The sequence below is a fragment of the Sorex araneus genome, chromosome 8 (assembly GCF_027595985.1).
Source record: "Sorex araneus isolate mSorAra2 chromosome 8, mSorAra2.pri, whole genome shotgun sequence".
In the NCBI taxonomy this organism is placed as follows: domain Eukaryota; kingdom Metazoa; phylum Chordata; class Mammalia; order Eulipotyphla; family Soricidae; genus Sorex; species Sorex araneus.
The window spans coordinates 9,551,140-9,572,946 of NC_073309.1; positions in this window are offsets into that span (position 1 = coordinate 9,551,140).

A 21,807-nucleotide genomic window follows, 5' to 3' on the forward strand; every position below is an offset into this window, starting at 1 on the left:
CGGAGGTGAAGCCATCAACCACCAGCTTCCGCTTTCCCTTTAAGTCAGTCCCTGGAAAATGGGACAGGGAGAACAAGGAGTTGGGTGAGACGCGAAGGTCAGAAACAACATCCTGGGCAAAGGGGCAGCTTGTCTACGGGCCAAGATGTGACTCTGTGTGGCACAGGAAAACCTCGGGGGCGAGAGAAGCAGGTGGAGAGAGTGTGTGGGGCTGAAACTGATGCTAGTGGGATGGGAGAGGTGAAGATGGTCAAGAAGGAGGTCACAGACAGACACCCAGAGGGACTTCCTCGAAGGGGGGAAGGCAGAGAAATGACAGAGGTGCCACAGCTGCCCCTGATGGGGGAAGTTCAAGAAAAAAAACCAGACCTTTCTATTGGAACAGGAGGCCAGCACTGTCTTGGGCCTGGGGGGTGAGGGGCAGGACAAAACTGGAAATATCCTGGCGTTGATAAGGAATTCTCAGGAGGAGAGAGGGTGAGAGTGCTTACAGAAAAAAAGTTTTATGGTAAAGGGAGAAAATACGGAGTAGGAAAGGCAAAGGAAGGAATGCGGGGTGTGGGAGGTGAGAGAGGTGGGGTGAGGGAAGTGCTTACAGGTGAGAGAGGGAGGCATGAATGTTTCCCTGCAAGTCTCAGTCTAGAGAGCACCAGAAAGTACTCCCCGGAGAACACTTTTGTAACTCGCCGGGAATTATTGTTAGGAACCTTTTCAGGCAATGGAACGGAAGGTAAAACGAGCTGGAGAAACAGCACAGGGGTTTAGGCACGTGCTTTTGGGTGGCCAGCCCTGGTTTGATCCCCAGTACTTGCATGAGTTCCCCTGAGCACTGCCAGGTGTGACCCCTGAGCACAGAGCCAGGAGTAAGCCCTGAGCAGCGCTGCGTGTGGTCCTCACATAAACAAGTTTCAGTTGCAGATTTAACACCCAGGCCTTTAGAAGACATCTCAGTTGTGTGTCCCTAGCAGAGTGCCAGGCAGAACGCAGGCTCTCAGAAATCTGTTTGTTGAATGAATAAATGGGTCTTATTTACATTTTTATTGTGGATATTAAAAAAAAGAATATAGTGCTGATCTTCAAACACTCAGAAACACAGTCATAAAAAATACCTAGCGTTTTATGGACTGCAAGTCATTTTATGAAATGTTGCAAATACATATATCCATTCTGCCTGGGGCCTTGAAGTAATAGGACCATTATAGGATTTCTCATTGGGTCATCAAAAAAGTTTCTACTCTCATATTCCTGCTACTTTACAGACCAATTCTGTATTTTATTAAAGGTAGGAAAATAGATTGTTTCTGAAGCATTGGGTATAGTTAAAGGTGTTAAGAAAATGTAAAACAATTTTACTGGTGTCTTGACTACTAATTTGGATAAATGTTTATTATCAAAATGTTCCAGCATTATCTTTCTTCCTCCAGAAAGGTCAGGCACATGCCACTAAAAATACATTTAGTACATTCGAGAATATATTTCAAATGATTTATTGGGGAAATGTATGGACTATTTATTTAAATATACCTCCTATTTCCAGTAATGCCACAACCTCATTAGAAGTGACTTGGCTCATTGCTTAAGCAAAATGATTTAGCTATTTAGGACCTCTCCTTTAAAAAGAGGCTATTTTCCTCTAACCGTTTACCAGAATTGGGGATATATTTTTAGAAGAGCACACGTGAATGGGTAAGGTCAGAGCACCACGCCTTAGGGAATTCTATCCCAAGCTGTGTGTGTCACACTTTGGGGTGCTTCTTTCTCTCTTCTTCATTCTCCAGAGTGTAGGAAATTCTCTGCTGGAGGTGTGAGGAACAGTCACGGCTTTGGAATTACAGAATGCTCCGAGAGACCCTGGGACTGTATTCTCTGTGGCAGGCACCCGGCCAGCCAGGAGGGGGTCTGGTTTTAGTGGCCAAAAACAGTGTCCGCTCTTTGGGGACATTAGAGTTTTATTTAATGTATTCACAAATGGAATTTGTTAACTAGTGAGTGTGCATTACATAGATCTTTGTATATGATATGTTCAGATGCTTATAACACACATGTAAAGACAATAAAAAAATATTGTAGGGGCTGGAGCAATAGCACAGCGGGTAGGGCGTTTGCCTTGCACTCGGCCAATCCGGGTTCGATTCCCAGCATCCCATATGGTCCCCTGAGCACCGCCAAGGGTAATTCCTGAGTGCAGAGCCAGGAAGAAACCCCTGTGCATCGCCGGGTGTGATCAAAAAAAAAAAAACAACATTGTAGTATTCCCTCTAGGAGCTGGAAGATTTTTGAGCGCGTGGCCTCTGATCCCTGTCATCATCCTCAGAGGTAACCACCACCTTAATTAACTTCTGTGTTGTTATTAATAAGATGAAAAAATGCATTTATCATGTAGGCATGTATCTCTATGTTTGATAACATATTAATTTTGATTTTCTGCCTCCAAACAGAAAGGTAGGAAAGTGGATAGGAAGTATGTATGTGTGTATGTGTGTGTGGGGGGGGGGAGGGAGGGAGAAAGAGAGGGAGAAGAAAGGAGGGGGGAAAAGAATCTGTACAAATAGTTAAAGGACAAAATAGAAAATACAGAAAATTTTCAGGTATTTAGTTTAGTTCTATTTAATAAATGGCCAAATTCGTGTTTTAGTGTGTTAAAAATGGTATTGGACTGAAATTTAAAAAATTACTAAACCAAGATGGTGTGTATATGAGAAAACCACAATTTTATTTATTGTTTATGGAGTGTTAATTGCTCTTTTCTTGAAAGCAATTTAGCAATATAGAACAAATGTTCTTAGAAAAGTATAATTCTCAGGGCTGGAGAGATAGTGCAGTGGGTAAGGCATTTGCCTTGCATGCAGCCGACCCAGGTTCGATCCCTGGCATCCAATATGGTTCCCCATGCACTGCCAGAAGTGATTCCTGAGTGCAGAGTCAGGAGGAATCCCTGAGCAAAAAAGAAGTGCAATCCTCCTCTTAGGATGTTGTTCTAAGGGAAGAAAGAATAACATAAAGATGTTGGTTTAAGTATGTTAAGTGCAGGATTACTGATAGCAGAGTAAATAAGAAGAACAGAAATACTCTGTATGTCCAAAAGTTATTAGCTAAATAACTATGCATCAACTAGAAATAAGGGAAGGATTTGCACATTATAACAAGTGGAAAAACAATCTCAGCTTTACGTGGAAATATCCTAAACACAGGACCATCCAATTTTTATGACAACTTCTACATTTATTTTCCTGGCGGAAATTATTGATGCAAATAGTATAAGGAGCGGCAGGATTTTAGGTGATTATTATTCTTGCTTATCTACATTTTCTTTTTAATACAAGAGTAATTTATTATTTGTATTTTGTTTAAGATTAAGAACAAGTGGTCGCACTTGTTACGGAGGAAGTTCAGGGTCAAGGCAGCATAGCCACGAGCCTGGGAGCTGCTGTTTGTCTCCTTCCTGCCCCACAGCTTGGCCACGGGCCTGTGCTGCCCGGTCCTGGGTCAGGGCATGGCGCTGTGCTGCCCGGTCCTGGGTCAGGCCATGAGGCACCAGGCTTGACTCCCTCAGTGCGGGAGTAGCACTGTGGGTCCCGTGTCTGACATTGGTCCGTTCAGATGCCAGCGGGGACAGCAGAAACCCCCGACTGGGCAGGAGACACACCAGCTCACAGGCCGTCTCCTCAGAGTGTCGTTTAGCCATTCACCATGGAGGTGCCAACCCTGGTGCTGTCCCCAAATGTGGGAAACCTGGCCACATCGAGGGGGTCTACACTCACTCTCCCTTGGGGAAAAAAGACACCCAGAACCCTGGACCAACTGCTGGGTCCCAAGGAGCAATGCAAGCTTGGCTCAGAGAATGGAGAGGGGCAAACGGAAGCGTGAAGACCTCTCAAGATGCTCCATTGTGAAACTGCCTTAAAAGAGAGACTTCTACAAGCTCTCTGAAGGCACAGTGGAGAAAAATTGCATATATTATATGTTATTTCGGGCCTTGAGGTCACACTTACTGGTGTTTGGAGGACCACGTAGTGCCAGGGATAGAATTAGGCGGCTGCATGTGAGGCGAATGCCTTAACCTTTGTACTGCATCTCCGCTATGGCAGGAGACCCACGTAACTAGGAAATGTTTCTCTTCCAAGCACACAAAATCATGTCGGTGTAATTGTGTTAGGGGGGAAAGAGGGTAGAGAGGTTTTCAATAACGCATGGTCTCCGTTCCATGATTCATCTAAGGATCATCCTCAGAAATTATAACATCTTTGATTCTCACCTCGCTACCATTGGCCCAATTATTTCTGGGGATGTGAATGGAACTTCATGTCAACTTGAAAAACAAATTTAGGATTAGATGAACCCAGGGCCATAGGGAGAGCTCAAGGGGCTGAATGAGCTTTGCATGAAGGAGGCTTAGGTTCAATTCCTGAAAATATCCAGTTCCTGGAGCTGACAGGAGCCCTCAGCAATGTTTGGGAGTGGTTCTAAACCCATATAACCCCCAAATAATATGACCCCCAAAGTAGTCCATCAAATATCTGAAATTGCTCTTGATCACATAGGTTAGTTTCTGCCCATCAGCCTGGACCACGGGCACTGTCACTACCTACTTCCCTCCCATATGGCTTTCTCTGCTGATGAAGCATTTCTGATTCCATTGGTTATTAGAGCGCCCCCACCAGGTAGGGAGAGGAGCTACTGGCAGGCATAGTAATTATCAAGGCTTAAAAAAAAATTGGTAAAAGACTGGTCAAATATTTTCATTTTATAATCTCTGGTCTCCTGGAGCCTTTGAAAATAATGGCCAGTAGTTCAGCAAGTTCATTAACTAATTCCCTTAAGGTTGGGGGATGCATATTATCAGGACCTGCTGATTTACATATTGTGCCATGTTTTCAAGTATTCCCTTACCTGGTTTATTTCAACATCTATATTTAAAGGTCTTCATTACTTCCTAATTATCTAGGCTCCCTTCCTTTATTTCTCTTGTTAAAGACCAATTTAAAAGAGCAGCCCGGTATCTCTGCCACTCAGAGTCATCATTAATTTCACTCCCCTTCTCATTTATTAGTCCAACCACTTTATTGCCCGTGTTTCCCTCTCCCCAGCCCGGGTTCCTTGCCTCGAACCTCTTTGTCGGTGTTAACTCATTCTGCTTTATCTGCTGCTCTTATCTTTCTGTCCTTGACAAGCCTTAGAAAGAGCTGGTGCATTTTTTTTTCTTTATGGCTCTTCTTCATCCTTTCTCTATTTCCACAGTGGGCTTTCTTCCACCCTTAGATCTTTTCAAGGTTCTTTGTCAAGCAGCTCCTTGAATTTTTTTATTCAAGGCATCTTGGGCCTTTGTGGCTTAACTGTGATTTGAAAACTTTCTGCCCTTGCCTGGAGTGCTATCTGAGTTTCTTAATTCACCCAAATTGGATTTCTGAAAATCCTTGAACTCGAGCAAGTTCCTTAATGTTTTTAAATACCGAGATCAGGTCATATCGTCAGGGTAGCGCGGGCCGTGGTCGGCGGCATCAAAGACCGTGCACAGGAGGGAGAGAACCGGCACATGTGAGGTCATTGTTCATGCCTTGGGCAGGAGATAGACATTTTCAGACCCAAATCCATTCCCAACAAAGATGCTAAGACGTTGCTGGTGTGCCAGGGTGTTGACCTGAAGCCTGGTCTCCCGGGTGGAGGACACAGAGTATTGCAGGTGGCTTGCTGGGGAGAAAGGCATGAGGAGGAAACGGCTACGTGGCAGCTCCCCTCTCTAGTTTGCAGGTGACTGCAAAGAGGAAGGTTTTACATTTATCTGCGGAGATGCACTTGGTTCCCAGGCTCCCTCCATCCTGTTTGGACAGTGTCTTTGGACAGGGAGGTCTGCAGGTGGGCATGCGATCTTGTAAGAGGCGGTTTTCCTTCTGGCAGCCACAGAAGCACCTGGTCTGGTCTTCCCCTGAGAAAGAAATGCTGCAAGCAGTTTAGCCGACCGCTTCTAGCTGTGTGTCTGGGCCAGCTCCCAGAATAGCTGTAGGAGCTGGACCCAACTTTTCTGGCCAATGCAGGGCGCCTGTGCCCATGGTCCTCACCAGATTGCCCCATGGGGTTGTCCAGGCCCTTCTCCAGCTGCACCAGCCTGCCGTGTTACCCCAGCCTCCTGCTCCCTCCTTGTTGCAGACACCGGGCCTGTGTGGCATGCTGAGGGTTTTCCCTGTCTACATCTCCCCCCCGCCATTTTCTTCCACATGCATTAGCCCCACTAAATCCCTTGCCCTTCTAATTCCATCTCAGCACGGGTTTCTAGGAGGACCTAAACTGCAACAAGGAACGAACCTCCTTTTAACCCTGCCAACCCCGCCTGCCTCTCTCATCCATTCTACTTTTCCTGGGCTCAGCTATCCCCTCTTCTATGTTCCTGGAGAGAAAACCTGAATGCGATATCCCAAATAACAGGAGGCATCAAGGTCTGTAGCTCTGTCGCCCCATTATTCATCGATTTTGCTCAAGCAGCACCAGTAATGTCTCCATTGTGAGACTTGTTACTATTTTTGGCATATCGAATATGAAACGGGTAGCTTGCCAGGCTCTGCTGTGTGGGAGGGATACTCTCAGTAGCTTGCCGGGCTCTCTGAGAGGGACGGAGGAATCGAACCCGGGTCAGCTGCATGCAAGGCAAATGCCCTACCTGCTGTGCTATCGCTCCAGTCCTAACAGGAGGCATAGCCGGCGAAATAAAAATGAAATCGGGGTCACTGCTACACAACTCCTCTCATTCATTAATACAGATAATTGATCTCATTACACTGTGATCAAATTGGATACTGCTAGGCTAAGAGCTTGTACTTAGACCATGGAATCACTAGATGACGCTGCTGCCCCACACAAAGGCGGGAGCTTGCGCTGGGCGTGGGGTCCTGCATTTTCCTTGGCCGGAGAGGGTCTGTAGGGCTGCACTCCAGAATGTGAAAAAAGCAGCGTCCGGATCCACGGCTCTAGAAGGGCATGCTAAATGGATTCCAGCCCCTCTCTTTCTCTAACTGTTTCCCTCTCTCCCTTTCTCAGAGCTTCTGGGATCGAGTGTTTGCACTGTGTGTGAAGGTGTTCTCTGAAACTCTTGAATCAATTCAAGAACGAACTACCAGGGCGACTCTCATTTCCCTATGTGCGCACCGGTTTACCTCATGTGACCAGGTCACGCTTTTGGATCAACAGCCACCACCCAAGGCTCAGCAATCCCCCTGCAGCCCCTGGATGTGGGAGAGTGATTCACCTTAGTGGAAATTTCACCAGAGCCTGTCTCTAGACTTCCTCAACAGATTCACCAGTGAAGAGCCATTCACGTGTGCTGGGAGTAGAGGGTCCAGAGGCTTCTCCTACACATTTGGCACTTTCTCAGTTGATAACAGGGCATACCTTTCGGTGTTCATGATCAGAATCCAAGTGTAAGTGCTGCCATCTTTTTAACACTGTCTGTCCTGCCTTCTTACATGTGCAGTCAGCAATCTGTACACATAGCATCTGTCTTATAAATCCTCATAGACAAAGCTGCTGAGAGGGACTAAAAAATTTAACCCTGCAATTCATGGCCCTTTGCCCCCAGAAAGAACTGGGTTTTTTGTTCTATAAGCACAATACTTTTGTACTGGGGATGCTAGGCATGCATATTGGTAAATCCGTATTCTAAGAAGTTATTTGCGAATGTACTGGATGATGATTATATGGTTGCATAGAAAGTACTTTTACATTTACAAAACTGAATTCATTCATGCTTCCATGGGGGAATCTTCAGAACAACAGCCATCAATCTCCTCTTTACATTTCTCCAATATTGGCCAATTTTTTGGTCACATTTTACACCAATAATGGTCAGGAATTTCCCAGAAGACCTCTGGCTCAATGCCTGATATAGAGACATTAGGAGCAAGTCAGCGGGGTAATTTTTGAAAGATAGCCCTAAAACTGCCAATATATTCTACAATTGAAGGGCATTGCTGCTGAAATTAGTCTGCTTGTAAGAACACAGATACTCTGGCATCTCTCTTGGCAATTCCGCATAGTGAGTCTAGGATATAACTGGAAACACGTCCTTTAAACAAGCAAGCTAGAGCGAGAATGTTAGAAAACACTGTCCCACTAAACAAAGAGTGTTCTAGTACGGACTAGGCCATGATTCTAATCATCCAAGCAGAAGGTACAATGAAAAAAATTGCATATTTTGTTTATTGGGGCTTTGAGGTCACACCTAATGGTGTTTGGAGGACCATGTGATGCCAGGGATAGAATTAGGAGGCTGCATGGAAGGTAAATGCCTTAATCTTTGTACTATACGTCTTCTACGGTGGTGGTGGGTTAGGGAAGAGGAGACAGAGAGAGAGAGAGAGCAAAAGAGAGAGAGGGAGAGAGAGAGGCAGAGAGAGAGACAGAGAGAGACAGAGAGCGAGTGAGCACTGTGTCATAGGGTGCCCTCACCAGATAACTGGGCACCTAGGGTCACTGCAGCCACCCAGAAGCTTCTGACAGAGAAAGCCTGGTGGATCTCTTAATAACATGTTTAATGTACTTGATTAAGTGGAAATGCATGTAAAGCCAGGAGGCCTTGTTAGCAAGTGTGTGGCATGGCTGAGAAGGAATGCATTTGTCCTCGGGAAAGACTTCATTTAACCCTGGGTTGTCTTTCTCCTGGGAGAAGACAGCAGGTATATATAAGTCAGTGTCTTCTGAAAGGCTGGAGGTCCCTGGGACCACCACGGGCAGTGCCTGGGAGCCAGTCACGGAAGCCACGCAGATTTCCTTCACGGAGCACAACTCTGAAAAAGATTCCTACCAGAAAGGCACCTGCCGTGCACATCCCAGCCCACCTTCCTTCTCCCCTGGAGTCAGCGTGAGGATCCCCAGAGACCACAAAATATTGGCCCACCCAACAGGAGACCCTCCCACCCACCTTTCTGCTGAGGGTTGATTACGATAAAGGGTGTGGGACCTGGTGGGGGGAACTGAAATTGGAACCAGGCACATCAGAGACCCAAGTGGAAACGGGCCTGCTGGTTTGGGAGGTCACTTCTGGTACCCTGCCCGCATCCAGACCTCTCACCTGCATTTAAAACCACGGCACAGAGGATTTTGACTGTCCCCTCCCCAGCCAAGTTGGGGGTCCCCCATGGGGATTTTTTTTTCTTTTGTGGCAATGGCTGAGTGAAAGCACAACACTCGTCTCCCCTCCAGATAAATCATCCTGCATCGGGGCATCTTTTTGTTTTCTATCCCTGAAAGAGTCTAGGGGTGGCTTTTTCCCCTCCCCCTTGCCTTTTTCATAAATAAATATTTTAACTGGAAATTTCCAAGCGTATGACAGGCCTCGAATGTGAACTTGAATGTACTGTAATAGAAATCATCAGTTGCCATGGCGACGTGTTCCAAGAGCAGATTGCACCGAGTCACATGGGCAGAGAGTGCTCAGTAATACTAACACATCAGAGAGCGAGGCCACTTAACCTCAATCGCTTCCAGCTATTGTGCAGAATGCAATTGAATTTATTCCTAATTTCTGCCCGTGCTAAGGAACAAAATTTCCCTGCAGATTTTAATCTTACTCAGGCAGCCCCAGCTTAGTGCTCCGACACTGCCCCAATCTTCAGCCCCGTTACTCGCCCACTTTACAGCTCTATTTTCTTATTTTTATTTTTAATAATAGCTTCCTTCCTCCTGCTGGATCCCGCCTGTCCCCCGGCCCTGGGGAGAACCGCCCCCTCCCCCCCCTTTCTGAAAGCCTGCCTGGTTTCTCTGCCTCCCCTCGGCTCACACAAGGAACACAGCTTTCAGAATATCAGTCCCGACAACAGCAGCGACGCAAATGACAGGGCTCTGTGCGTGGCGAGCCTCCCTGCCCTAAACCTGTTCTCAAATACAATTCCCATCGGCTTTGGGCGCGCCGCAATGAACAGGCCCATCCTAAGAAGGCCACGTGTGGCTCCATGAATCCAAGCGTGTGTTTTCAGTGCCGGTCACAGTCACCTCCCCCTCTCCCGGGCACCCCCACCCGTCAGGAGAGCGGCACAGATTAGCAGGAGGTCCAGGCGCGATCACAGAACACTCATTTCAAGAGCTTATCCGTTCTATGAAGGCTGATAAATCAGAGTCTCTCATATGGACAGTCTCAAGTCAGCGGCATCATCGATCTCCCCTGCCCCTTTTAAGTTATTTGTCTTATTCACTTCCAAAGATGATATCAGAGATGCCAGATGAGCCTTTGTTTTCCGTGCTTTCGTGCTTCCCGGGGACCGGGGAGCCATGCGGCCTGGGCCCAGCCTTTTGTTCCCAACCCAAGGTCACCTCTCCCCCGGTTCAGGTGACCGGGCCGCAGTGCCCCCTGTGTTCCGGAGGTGGGAGGCAGCGTCCTCTGCCCGGGCTGGGCATCGCGGGGTCCTAACCCACCGCTGACCTCTCCTCTTATGAATGTCTCTTTTCAAAAGTCGTCAGACCAGCTTTAAGAGCTAAATGCAGACCAGGCAGAGTTCAGCCCTCGGAGAGTCCACTCTCAAGGTCAAGCCAGAGGAAACTGGCAGACACCGGGAGATGCCGAAATGGTCTTTGAAGGCAACCAAAGGTCGGGGTTGGGTGGAGGGTGATGGTGGTGGTGCTGGTGTGGGCAGCGGCTTCCTTGCTGGCCAGGCTCCTGTAAGCAGAGGAGTGGAGTTGAGAATCACTCACGTGGCCGGCACCACCATTGTTCTGGAGCGGAACAGTGAAGGAGCGGGAAGGGGAAGGCAGGAGAGAGCAGAGCAGGCAGGGCAGGGACGGAGCCTGGAGTCAGCCGTCGTTGCTGGCGACGGACGGAGCAAGCTCTCGGTGACTCTGGAAATCCCCTCGACGCCTGCGTGAGAGAAGCCGCCAGGGAGGAAAGGAAGAGAAGCCGCGCAATGCGTTTCCCACCAGCAGCGACATTTGGGTCTGGGGAGAGAAAAACCATCTGCCAGGCTGCCAGGAGCACTCGTGGCCCGACGCCCATCTGCTGTGACAGAGTCCGGGCAGGGCTTTGTTTTGGCAGCCCGGGCTGGGCCCCGCCAGCCTGTCTGCGGCAGGTCCTCAGGTAGAGCCTGGCTGTGGAGCGGGAGAATTGGCCTCTAATTCGCAAAACTGAACATGGTTTCGAAGAGAAATTGGTTTGGCTTCTCCTGGAGCACAACTTGGACACCTGCTAGTTAAACGCATTTGCCGACTCTCTTCCTAGAGTCGCTCAGGCAATTAGATCCTCGGAGGGATGTCTAGTCTGTATCTAAGCAATGTCCCTGTAGGCAAACAGGCCTTCTAGAACCTTCACCCCAGCATGGCTGGCACATGACACCACTGAACCTCACGGCCTCCTACTGGAGAGAAGACCAGGCAAAGTCTGGGCATTTTTCTCTAATTAATTTCATTAAAGGGAAGGGCATCTGGGTTATTATGCTAATCCCCGCAATAGCAAGTTCATTATGCTCATTAATCTGTAGTCAAGGAATAACATTATTCCATTTCCTATAGCTCTTCAAAGTACTTTTATAGTTAGGACCTGATGTGAACGGTACAGCAACCCTATGACGTAGGTGGGGTGCATTTTACAGATTAGAAAATCAAGACCTCGGAAAATTGGGGCTAGAACATAATAACACAGAGTAAGGCCAATATCTGGACATTAGGACACTCAATACAGTGCTCTTTCTATGACTCCCATTGTACTGGGCAGAGGGCAGAGTGCCTACTCTTTCTGATGAACATGGCCCAAAGAGTCTCCATTCTGCACAATATTTTACAGTCCCATGTTTGGAAAGAACCAGTCCCCAGGCAAGTGGATACGAGTTGGTGCCTGAGCAAAGGGCAACCATCTATGGTTTGGGGAGGAAGGGGCCAATTGTCCCTGGAAAAGTCTGGTATGGATTCAGCTTTCTAGAGTTTTCCAGATTGAGTGAAGACAACCCGACCACATCCAATCTTCTCTTTGGGGAAATGAGTCCTGGTGGGAAGGCAGGTGTGAAAAAGCAGATCCCCTTCTCCTTGGCAAGAACCTGGCTGTGCAGATTGGCCAAAGCAGCAGTGGGACTCAGAGCAAAGGTGGTCTCAGAGATTTTGATGTAGCCAGATTGATTCTGTCAAGGTCCAACCCCTGAGATAGAGACGCCCTTTTCCCTTCCCCTGCTTCATTCCACCCAATCTTCTTTCTATTTGTCCTTGCACAGGGATGAGGTCAGGTATGGGTGAGAGTCAGGGATATTGGACATTTAAAAAACAAGAATTTTAGCTCTGGCTGTCGGGATGTGGTTTCATGAAAACATTTAGCCAGATGTCAGTTTGGCTGACTGAGAACAAGTTCTGTGCTGTTCTGGGTTTCAAAAGTAACCTGAACAAGACTGGATGCTGTAAATATATTTATAGATATAAGAATATGGGAATAGATATAAAATAGATCTATTCTTTCTTTTTTTTCTTCTCTTGAAGCTCTAAGGTGGATGGGACATTGCTTCAGGGTTTTGAGGCAAGGTGGGAAGCTTTATGACTTCAGTATTGCTGAAGTCACATTTGTAGGACAGCTGTTTCCATGAGGGACATTGTGTGTGCTCTGCCACGCTGGCAGCTCCAATGCACGGGAAATTCAGCAGCTCACAGTGAATGGGCAGGAGAGGCTTTGGGATGACTGGCCTAAACTCTGCCTAAGAAGCACGAGGGCAGGAGGAACTTCCAAGACCTGAAAGATGTTTCTCCAAGGATGGGAAGAGTGAAAGAAGGAGATAAGAGAAAACAAGGATAAAGTTGGGGACACTTGCTCCCTGTGACCTGACAACATGCCGATGTGAGAAGCAGCAGATTTCTCTGCCCTGCCACAGCTGACAGTTTAGGCCAGAAATTCTTTGCTGTGGGGCTTGTCCTGCACACCATAGGCTGTTAAGCAACATTCCTCCCGTCTCCCCGCCAGCAGCTAGTAGCACTGTCCTCTCCAGTGGTAACAGCTAAAATGCTCCCAGGGATATTTTTATATCTCTAACTGGGCCCAAATGACCCCAGTAGAGAAACCCTGAGAGCCACAATTGAGTTGCAAGCTCAGTTGCCAAGCCTACTGATCTACCATCTGGCCTACTGACCCCTTCTCAGAAAAAAGTGACTTAGCAGCTTCCTGGGGACCTACCTTCTTTACATGCACAATCAGAACACGTTCTCCCAACGGGCCCAAGGCCATTGTCAACCTTGCTCCTGGATCCCTGCATTGTGCCCGGGATTACTTTGGAAAACACTGGCCTGTAGGAACCAGTCAATGAGGTCAACGAAAGCAACAGCAGCCATGGAAGTGGCACTATCCACAGTCACCTCTCACACGGGGCTTAATGTGGCACTTGGCACCAGTTTAAGTACTGGACATCTATACTCATTGGATCTTTACTCTACCTTACAACGGAGGCACAGGCTTAGTTTACAAAGGAGACGATGAGGCATGAGAGAGGGAGAGAACTCTTGGAAAGCTGCATGCTAGTGAGACGCAGGGCCAGCACTTGGGTCCAGGCCTGGTGTGGCCAGACCTTTGCCTTCCTGGGCTGGAAGACCTGACCATATGCCATTCCCAGTTATTTCAGTCAATCCATTCCCCTAACCTCAAGAAGGAGAGTCAAATGGCATGCACTTCGTAAGGATTAGAGACTTTTAAGGCCACTTATGGTAGATATTTCTATTTTTGTCACACCCCGGTTAAGGAGAAGATTGAGTGAACTGGTAACACTTAGGTGGACATTTAAAAGCCAGGTGCAAGTTGTGTCTTGGCCTCAGCAGGGTTTGGATCCCCACCCATACACCCCACTTCGAGTTACTCTTTCATACTGGCAACATAGGGTTTTGGCTTCACGTTTGCTTGTTAGTTTGTTTTTTGGGTCATACCCAGCGATGCTCAGGGGTCACTCCTGGTTCTGCACTCAGGAATTACTCCTGGCGGTGCTTGGGGGACAATATGGGATTCCGGGGATTGAACCCAGGTCGGCCTTGTGCAAGGCAAATGCCTTCCCCACTGTACTATTGCTCCAGCCCCAGGGTTTAGCTTCAGAGGAATCCTTGGGAAGGATGGTGGCTCCACCCCAAGCTACTGTGGTATCAGGTGCTCTCCTCCCCACCTCTGGCGCAGCAAGTCAGGCACCTGATGGGCGGTGTGGGAAGAAAACAGCACGGTTGGATTTGAATTGGTGTCTCCTCTCAGACTGTGAGGAGCAGCAAGCTGTCTGGAGAAAAGGGTAGCAACTTGTGGCCCCTAATCTGCATGATGCTTGTGGTACCTGCAGAGACGTCCTTAGGAGGGTCCTAGGTGAGTGAGTTGGACCATCTGGAAGACCACTCGTTTGCTTTTCTTCTCCACTTATTATTTCACAGGCTGGATACTAACTTCCTGCACCTGGGAGACAGATTTGTAGAGCTCCTCAGCTTGTCACGGAATCTGAATTTGTGGATACATCACAGTTTTTCCAGTACTTTCCCTAGGAACAATTCAACACTGATCTGGAGGTGTTGGATGGGAAAGCCAAATTTTGGTTCTGGGGCCTCAGCTTTTGGGTTTTCCTGCGAGGGGCTGATGGGATTCTAATCTGAGCTGACAACTTAATGCTGAACAATTATCCTAAGAACAATGCATTCTGGATTTGAATATAAATTGAAGTTTGAGAGGTGTAAAAATGATAGGACATATGTTTATATTTTCAATGTCGATAATCTACTAGAAAGGTCACCAATATGTCCCATATTATATCTGGTTTAAAAAATTTGGGGCCGGAGTGATAGCACAGTGGGTAGGGCGTTTGCCTTGCACACGGCCGACCCGGGTTTGATTCCCAGAATCCCATATGGTCCCCTGAGCACGGCCAGGGATAATTCCTGAGTGCAGAGCCAGGAGTGACCCCTGAGCATCGCTGGGTGTGACCCAAAAAGAAAAAAAAACAAAAAAATTTAATTAAAATGACATATACCGGGGCTGGAGCGATAGCACAGCGGGTAGGGCATTTGCCTTGCATGCAGTCGACCCGGGTTCGATTCCCAGCATCCCATATGATCCCCTGAGCACCGCCAGGAGTGATTCCTGAGTGCATGAGCCAGGAGTAACCCCTGTGAATCACCAGGTGTGACCCAAAAAGTAAAAAAAAGAAAAGAAGATATATACCTTCTTTATAAAGCATGGCTTCAAACAATGATTTTAGCAGTCTTAGCCCCAACATGATAGCAAACACTTTTCCAATATACAGAGAGCCAGCTTTGTAAGATAATTTTTTTTTTGGAAGGGAAGGGTTTGGGACCATACCCAAGGGTGCTCAAGGCTGACCCCTAGCTTTATACCTGTCACTCCTCATGGGGCTCAGGGAACCATATGGGTGCTGGGATTAAAGCTGGGTTGACCATATGCAAGGTAAGCACCCTAACCTATCTTTCTAGTCTTGAGGACAAGTAACATTCATGAAGAATTCAAGCAAAATTACTAATACCAATACTATACAGCTGAAGTTGGTGAAGGGTTTGTACTACAAACCAATTTATATTCACCTCAATATTTATTCACCTTCTCCTCTGGGCCCATTTTCCCTCTTTCAAAAAGGCTCAATATTTATTAACTTTTATGTGGTTAAAGTTTCTTCTTTATATAGAAGATCCTGACTCATTACAGAGCTCTTTCAAAGCTCATTATTGAGGTCAGATAGAAACTGGAAGACCAGATAACTAAATGGCCATGAACTCCACAAAGGAGGCGCTGGCTGGGTAGCAGGGGAACCTGGTTAGTGAGGCCCCAGGTCAGTGCTCTTGAACCCCACGGGGGAAGTGGCCTCCTTGTAGGGAGAGGATTGCTGTAGGAAGATCTTCTTTTCACTTCCCTCCCGCCAAACTGCCACCTGCCATCTTGTACTAGAGCTATTTTTCAGACCTTCTCTCCCTCTGGGTGAGAAGTAGCTTGAGAGAAGACAGTTTTTCATGCATCTCCCTGTGGACACCCCAACTGGCATATTGTGCTGTCAATCTTGTGCCCAAGATGGTGCTGAGTAGACATTTTTGAATGGACAAATGAATGAGTGAATGAATATTGATATGGGATTTAAGCTGGATCTTGAAGGAAAGCTATGGCTCAGTAATAAATCAGCCGTGGTAAATTATAAGCCATTCTGAGTAGCAACCCTCTGGCTGGCATCCCTGTTGATGGTTTTCTCTAACAATAGGAATCATGCATTTTTTTCTTCCTCCCCCTAGGTCCCACCCTGACACTCGTTAGTTTTGTTTACCAGGAGCTTGGTCTTTAAGCAGCGTCTGGGCTTTCTCAAGATGGGGAATTGGCATTTTATTGCAGAGATCCCATTATATCCCCATAGGAGGCTGTCACTTCCCCAAAGTGCACCCACCTTTGGTGCCAATCTTTCACTCCTGAATTTTCCTCCTGACTGCTGGGAGCTCCCAGGCATGCTGCATGTCACCTGCTCCTCCAGCTCTTGACAATCTCCTTCCTTTGTTTCCAAATCCTAAGCAAATTGCTCCGTTGACAATCAAAGCCTGCGAACATCAAACAGCTGCTCCAGACAGGTGTGTTCTACAGTACCTGCTGTTTGCTTTCCTCAGCAGGGACTGATACGACAAACAAAAGGGAGTTGGGTGCCAACTTCCTCCCGGCATATTTCAGTCTTGGAAATTCACCCTAAAAATAGCCTTCATCAGTGGGGTGCTGTACAACCTTACTGATTCCTGCAGTTCTTTGCAAAATGCTAGGAATCTCAGTGGCTGCATCCAAGCCAAAAAAAAAAAAAAAATTGCAGAGTTCTGGAACTCTCCATTTATAGAGGCTACCTTGTCACCTTGCAAATAGCTTTCAGGCCAGACACATAGCTCAGTGGTAGGGCACATGCCCTGAGTATGCGAGACTCTTCCTAGGTTTGGTGCCCAGCACTGCAAAAACAAACAAAAGACTACACCTACATCTATGTTCCAGACTTTTCTTTCTTGGTGTGGAAAAATTCAAGTTTGCAGTTTGGAGGGGGAAAGAATTCTCACTTCTTCCACCTTTCCTTCTGGCACCGCAGGACCTGGAAGGCCAGCATCCATTGTTTTCTGTACTTGGATTTACTAAGTGCTGTTCATGTACAGTTCTGGATGTGACTGAGTTCTGCCGTGAGACATGCCTGTACAAAATTTGGGAGGTGAGGGGGGCAGGTGGCCATGTTTTCTGGGATTACCATTTTCAGCAGTGTCATGGAGACTCTGAGGAATTTCCATGAGGTCGCCTTCTTAACACTTTCTGATCATGGTAATTTCCTGATCACAAAATGCACAGCAATTTCCTTGATGAATTAGTGCTCAGAGTTGCTCCTGCAAGCCCCACCTGCACCTGTGTCTTGAAGTTTCCTATGTCATCTCCAAAAGCTCAGGGATAACTGAATAGAAGAGGGGGGATGTGTTGGCAGAAGTTAGGAGGCACGGTGACCAGCACTGGTTGGAGAGCGATCCTTGATGAGAAGAAGCTGTGGTTCGGGGGTTATGTTGAGCAGAGCTTGGGTAAATGAGCAGTCTAGATATATTTTAGTAGTTTTTCAGGAAACTAATGCATATTCATATGGGAGAAAGTGAGTCCCTGCAGTTGAGGGACATATAGTGGCTATTCACCATATGTATAAACAATTTCAGAGTAACAACATCACATCGAGGTGTGTTTTTAGTAGCTAATGAAGAAAAAAGAGGAAGGGGGTGGAGGAGGGATAGATTGTGTGGTTTCCACTGACCGGTGCTGTCTGAACAGGGGCCTGTGTCATTGTCAGTATAAAAGTATTCTTAAGCTTATGTCTTGGAACATGGAGACATCTCAAAACCTTAAAATTAGAACTTCCATGTGACCCAGCAATCCATATTGACCCCCAGAATGCAAAAACATTAACTTATAAGGAAACAGACACATGTGTGGTCATTTCAAATAGCCAACATCTGGAAGCAATCCAAGTGGACAAAGAAACTCTGCTCTGTGTTCAGGGCGGAATACTACTCAGCCATGAGAAGAGGTGAAATCTCACATTTCACTTTAACTATCATGCATTTCACTTCGTGAAATAGATATGGATAGAACTGGAGGGTGTCGTGCTGAGTGAAGAAGGAAAAAGATAATTACTGCAGGTTCTCACTTCAGATAAGTAGAAAGAAACAAAGCAAGAGAATAGATAAGGGCCAATGGAAGCATTTTCTGATGGTGGTTTTCTGATCCCCCAAGGGGCAGTGGTGGGGATATGAGCTCTCTGGCGGTAAAGGTGCAGTGACACTGTAAGGATAAAATGGTTGTAAACCAGGATACCTCAAAAAAAAAACCTGATTACAGAAATGAACCCGAGAAAGCCCTTCTTCATGTGGCATCCTGCCTGGACCCTAAACCAGAATAGGAAAAGCAAATGAAATATGAATAAACTGAGGATATTGCTTTTTTATGTCTGTGTTCAGGCCACACACAGTGCTATGTGTGGCTCTCTGCTTGGGGAGGGGACTGTTTGGTCCCGGCAGTGCCAATGTGAATGTTATTATTATTATTATCATTAAAAACCATAATAGTTGGTTTTAGCTAGTAAAAACTATTCCATCTGAGCCAATCAGAGACAGAAGAATGTCTCGAGGCTGCTTCTCCCAGGAGGGTTTCACTCCCTTGGAAACACGGGCCTCAGGCCAGCCAGTTTGAGCCTTCCCAACCCCAGAGCATGGCTGAGTTTTCCAGGGGAGAAAGACAAGGGTCCAAATTGCAAAAAACTTCAATTATTTGATTACACTGGTAATTTTGTGAGTCATTTAATACCCTGCTTTAACTTGCGAGAGCAAATTCTCTTCTCGAGACTGACCCTTAATCAAAACAGAGAGCAATTGGACCAGACAGTCACCCCCCACTGCTTGGCAGGGTGCGCTGAGGTAATCAGGCAGCCAGCAGGGGTCCCAGGCAGCTGCGGGCTGGAGGCTGGGAGGGAGGACTCTGCCGGAGCAGCACCTGTAGCCTTGGGGCCTCTGCTCCTGTCTGGCTCCTCCTCACGGTCCTCCTGCTCCTACACTAGAGGCACTTTGGACTCGGAATTCCCTGAGTTGTCAGCACCCTTCTCTAGCAGTCCTTTCTGCTGATGCTCTTATTACATGCACATTTCCTGGACCCCAAACTCAACAGTCCGTCCTTCATGAGTGAGACAGAGCCCGAATCCCAGGAGCTGGGGGTTCCTTGTACGCAGAGATTCATGACACCATTCAGGAGAGGGACGAATCAACGAAGCCAAGGACACACGTGTACCTACCCGTGTGCTCCCCAGCGGCACCCGAGATACCCTTTCCATCATTTGGCTCCACGTGGATTTGGGCCTTTCAAAAACATGGCCGTTTAAAGGATGGCATCTGAGCAGGAGCAGCAGCCAGGACAACTCTCTGTGGTGATGGACTGGTTCTGAGTCAGCACTGTTCTGTGTGGCAGCCGTAGGCGCAAGTGATGACTGTACACCTGAAGTGTGACAAGTGTGTCTGAAGAATGAAGTTAAAACTTTAATTTTTAAAAATAGTAATCCCCCGCCCCTTAGCAGAACTCAGGGCTGGGGGTGAATCCTGACAATGCAGGGTTGACGGTTTGGTGCTCAATGGACCGGGTAGGAGGGCACTGGGGATCAAACTCTGGGCTTTACGGGTGCTAGGTATGTACTCAACCACTTGCTTAACTTCTGGCTCAATTTATAATCTGTAGCACTGTCATCCCGTTGTTCATTGATTTGCTCGAGTGAGCACCAGTAACGTCTCCATTGTGAGACTCGTTACTGTTTTTGGCATATCGATATGCCACGGGTAGCTTGCCAGGCTATGTCGTGTGGGTGGGATACTTTCAGTAGCTTTTCAGGATCTCTGAGAGGGACGGAAGAATCGCTCCTCAATTTATAATCTATAAAGAAATAATTTTAAGTTAAAAGAGCCATGGTGCCTATTAGCTGCCATATTGGAGAGGGTATGTAACTGGGTAAGAGTTGATTCCAAAATAAAAATAACACAGTAAGCTCTTCTGGGGGGATGGGTGCTGTTCCTTTCTTGCCCGACCTTGCCAAAGCCAAAATCCCTGTTCAGAAACCTTTGGTTTAGGTTTCCAGATAAGACAAAGTCTGCTGTTCTCCTTTCTGCTGAGGGCACAGCAGCCAACACCCAACGCCCGCCACCAGAAATGGCCCAGCTGCACATTAAATCTCAGAAAAGAATGAGGAGCTGCTGAAGCTTCCAGGTGGGGCCAGTCTACAGGCTGAAAACTCCGGGGTACTCTCAGAATGAGGCTGGGTCAACCCCCACTGTAAAAAATACACAGGGCGGGAGGAGGTGATGTAATGTGTGTTGTGTTCTCGGGCTCTCGGGATGGCGCTCTCTCTCTCTCTCTCTCTCTCTCTCTCTCTCTCTCCCTGCTTGCATTCGGTGCTCTTGAGCTGCTCTGTGTAGACCAGATTGTGATGTGATGGCTCCTCCTTGTGCTCTGCTTCTGTGTGTGCTGCTGTGCTCTCTCCAGTCTGTCTCTCTATCTCTGTCTCTGTGTCTGTAGTCTCTCCTCTGGTCTCTTCTGACCTCTCTCTGTCTCTGCTTCTGTGTCTTCTCCCTCTGCTTCTGTGTCTTCTCCTGTGTCTTCTGTCTTGCCTCTGTGTCTTCTCTCCACTTCTGTCTCTTCTCCTTGCTCCTGTCTTACTTCTGCCTCTTCTCCCTCGCTTCCATCTCTTCTTGCTTCTGTCCTACCTCTGAGTCTTCTCTCTGCTTCTGTTTCTTCTCCTTGCTTCTGTCTTACCTCTGTCTTTCTCCTATTACAGTCTTAGTTTATTTAGCAGTCACATAGGGTGGTGACACAAGGTGGGTTGCACGTTAACAAATCAACAAAGAAGGGTAAGACCATTTATCCAGGAGATTAACAAAATCTCATCTAAGGAGATTACTCCAGATTACTAGGAGATCCGCTCCAGAGGGGGATCCAAACAAGGGTGTGTCGCTTTCTTCCTTCCTCAGTTAGTAATCCACTTGAATAGTTATAGTAAATTTACTTCTAATATTTCTAGCAATGTCATTCTGTATGAGCACAATAAGAGATAAATCAAACTTAAAGTTTGGTTCTTCTTGAAGGACATTCACTGTATATTCCAGACCACAGTCCTCAAGTCAGGTTAGTCTTCCTAACCCCAGCAGGGTCCTAGTCTCATCATTACTTTTGGATCATGACAGCACTTGTCTGTGACCATGCTCTCAACTTATAGTTGAGTATTGTGGCGCTTTGGCCTGGCCCATTTAGATGCCAGGGTAGCTCATAACTTGCCCTGGGTCCATTCTGTCCCTTGTCGGGACCCTGCTTTTGGGATGCTAGGAACTAAGGGCAACTGAGTCAAGAAAGCAGATGCCCAGGAGTAAATATTATTGAATATTATTGGAGTCAATCAACTCCCAAGTCACAAAGCATAATATTAACTGTCTTCCTGTGTCCATAAAGAAAGGACATTGCTTTAAGGTAAACTAAATTCCCTGCGGCAAGGCTAAAAGGACAAACCCAGTGTTATCCTACACCCCACAACCCCCCACCACCAAACACACACACACTTCCACAGCTATGGGAAAATCCAATAGCTCCTGCCCATGCTTGCCATCTTGCAGGCAAAGAAACGGCCCAGCACTATGTCCCCAAAAGAACATGATCTCACCAAATCTTCTCAGGTTGATTGGTCAAGTCTGAGAACTCCTGGGCCTTCTCAGAATGGGGGAGGGCAGATTCCCCTTTGCCTAAAGGCACAGCAGATCACAATTACACCTGACACCTTCCAGCATAGAAACGGCCCAGCTCCACAACTGCTCCTCATCAAA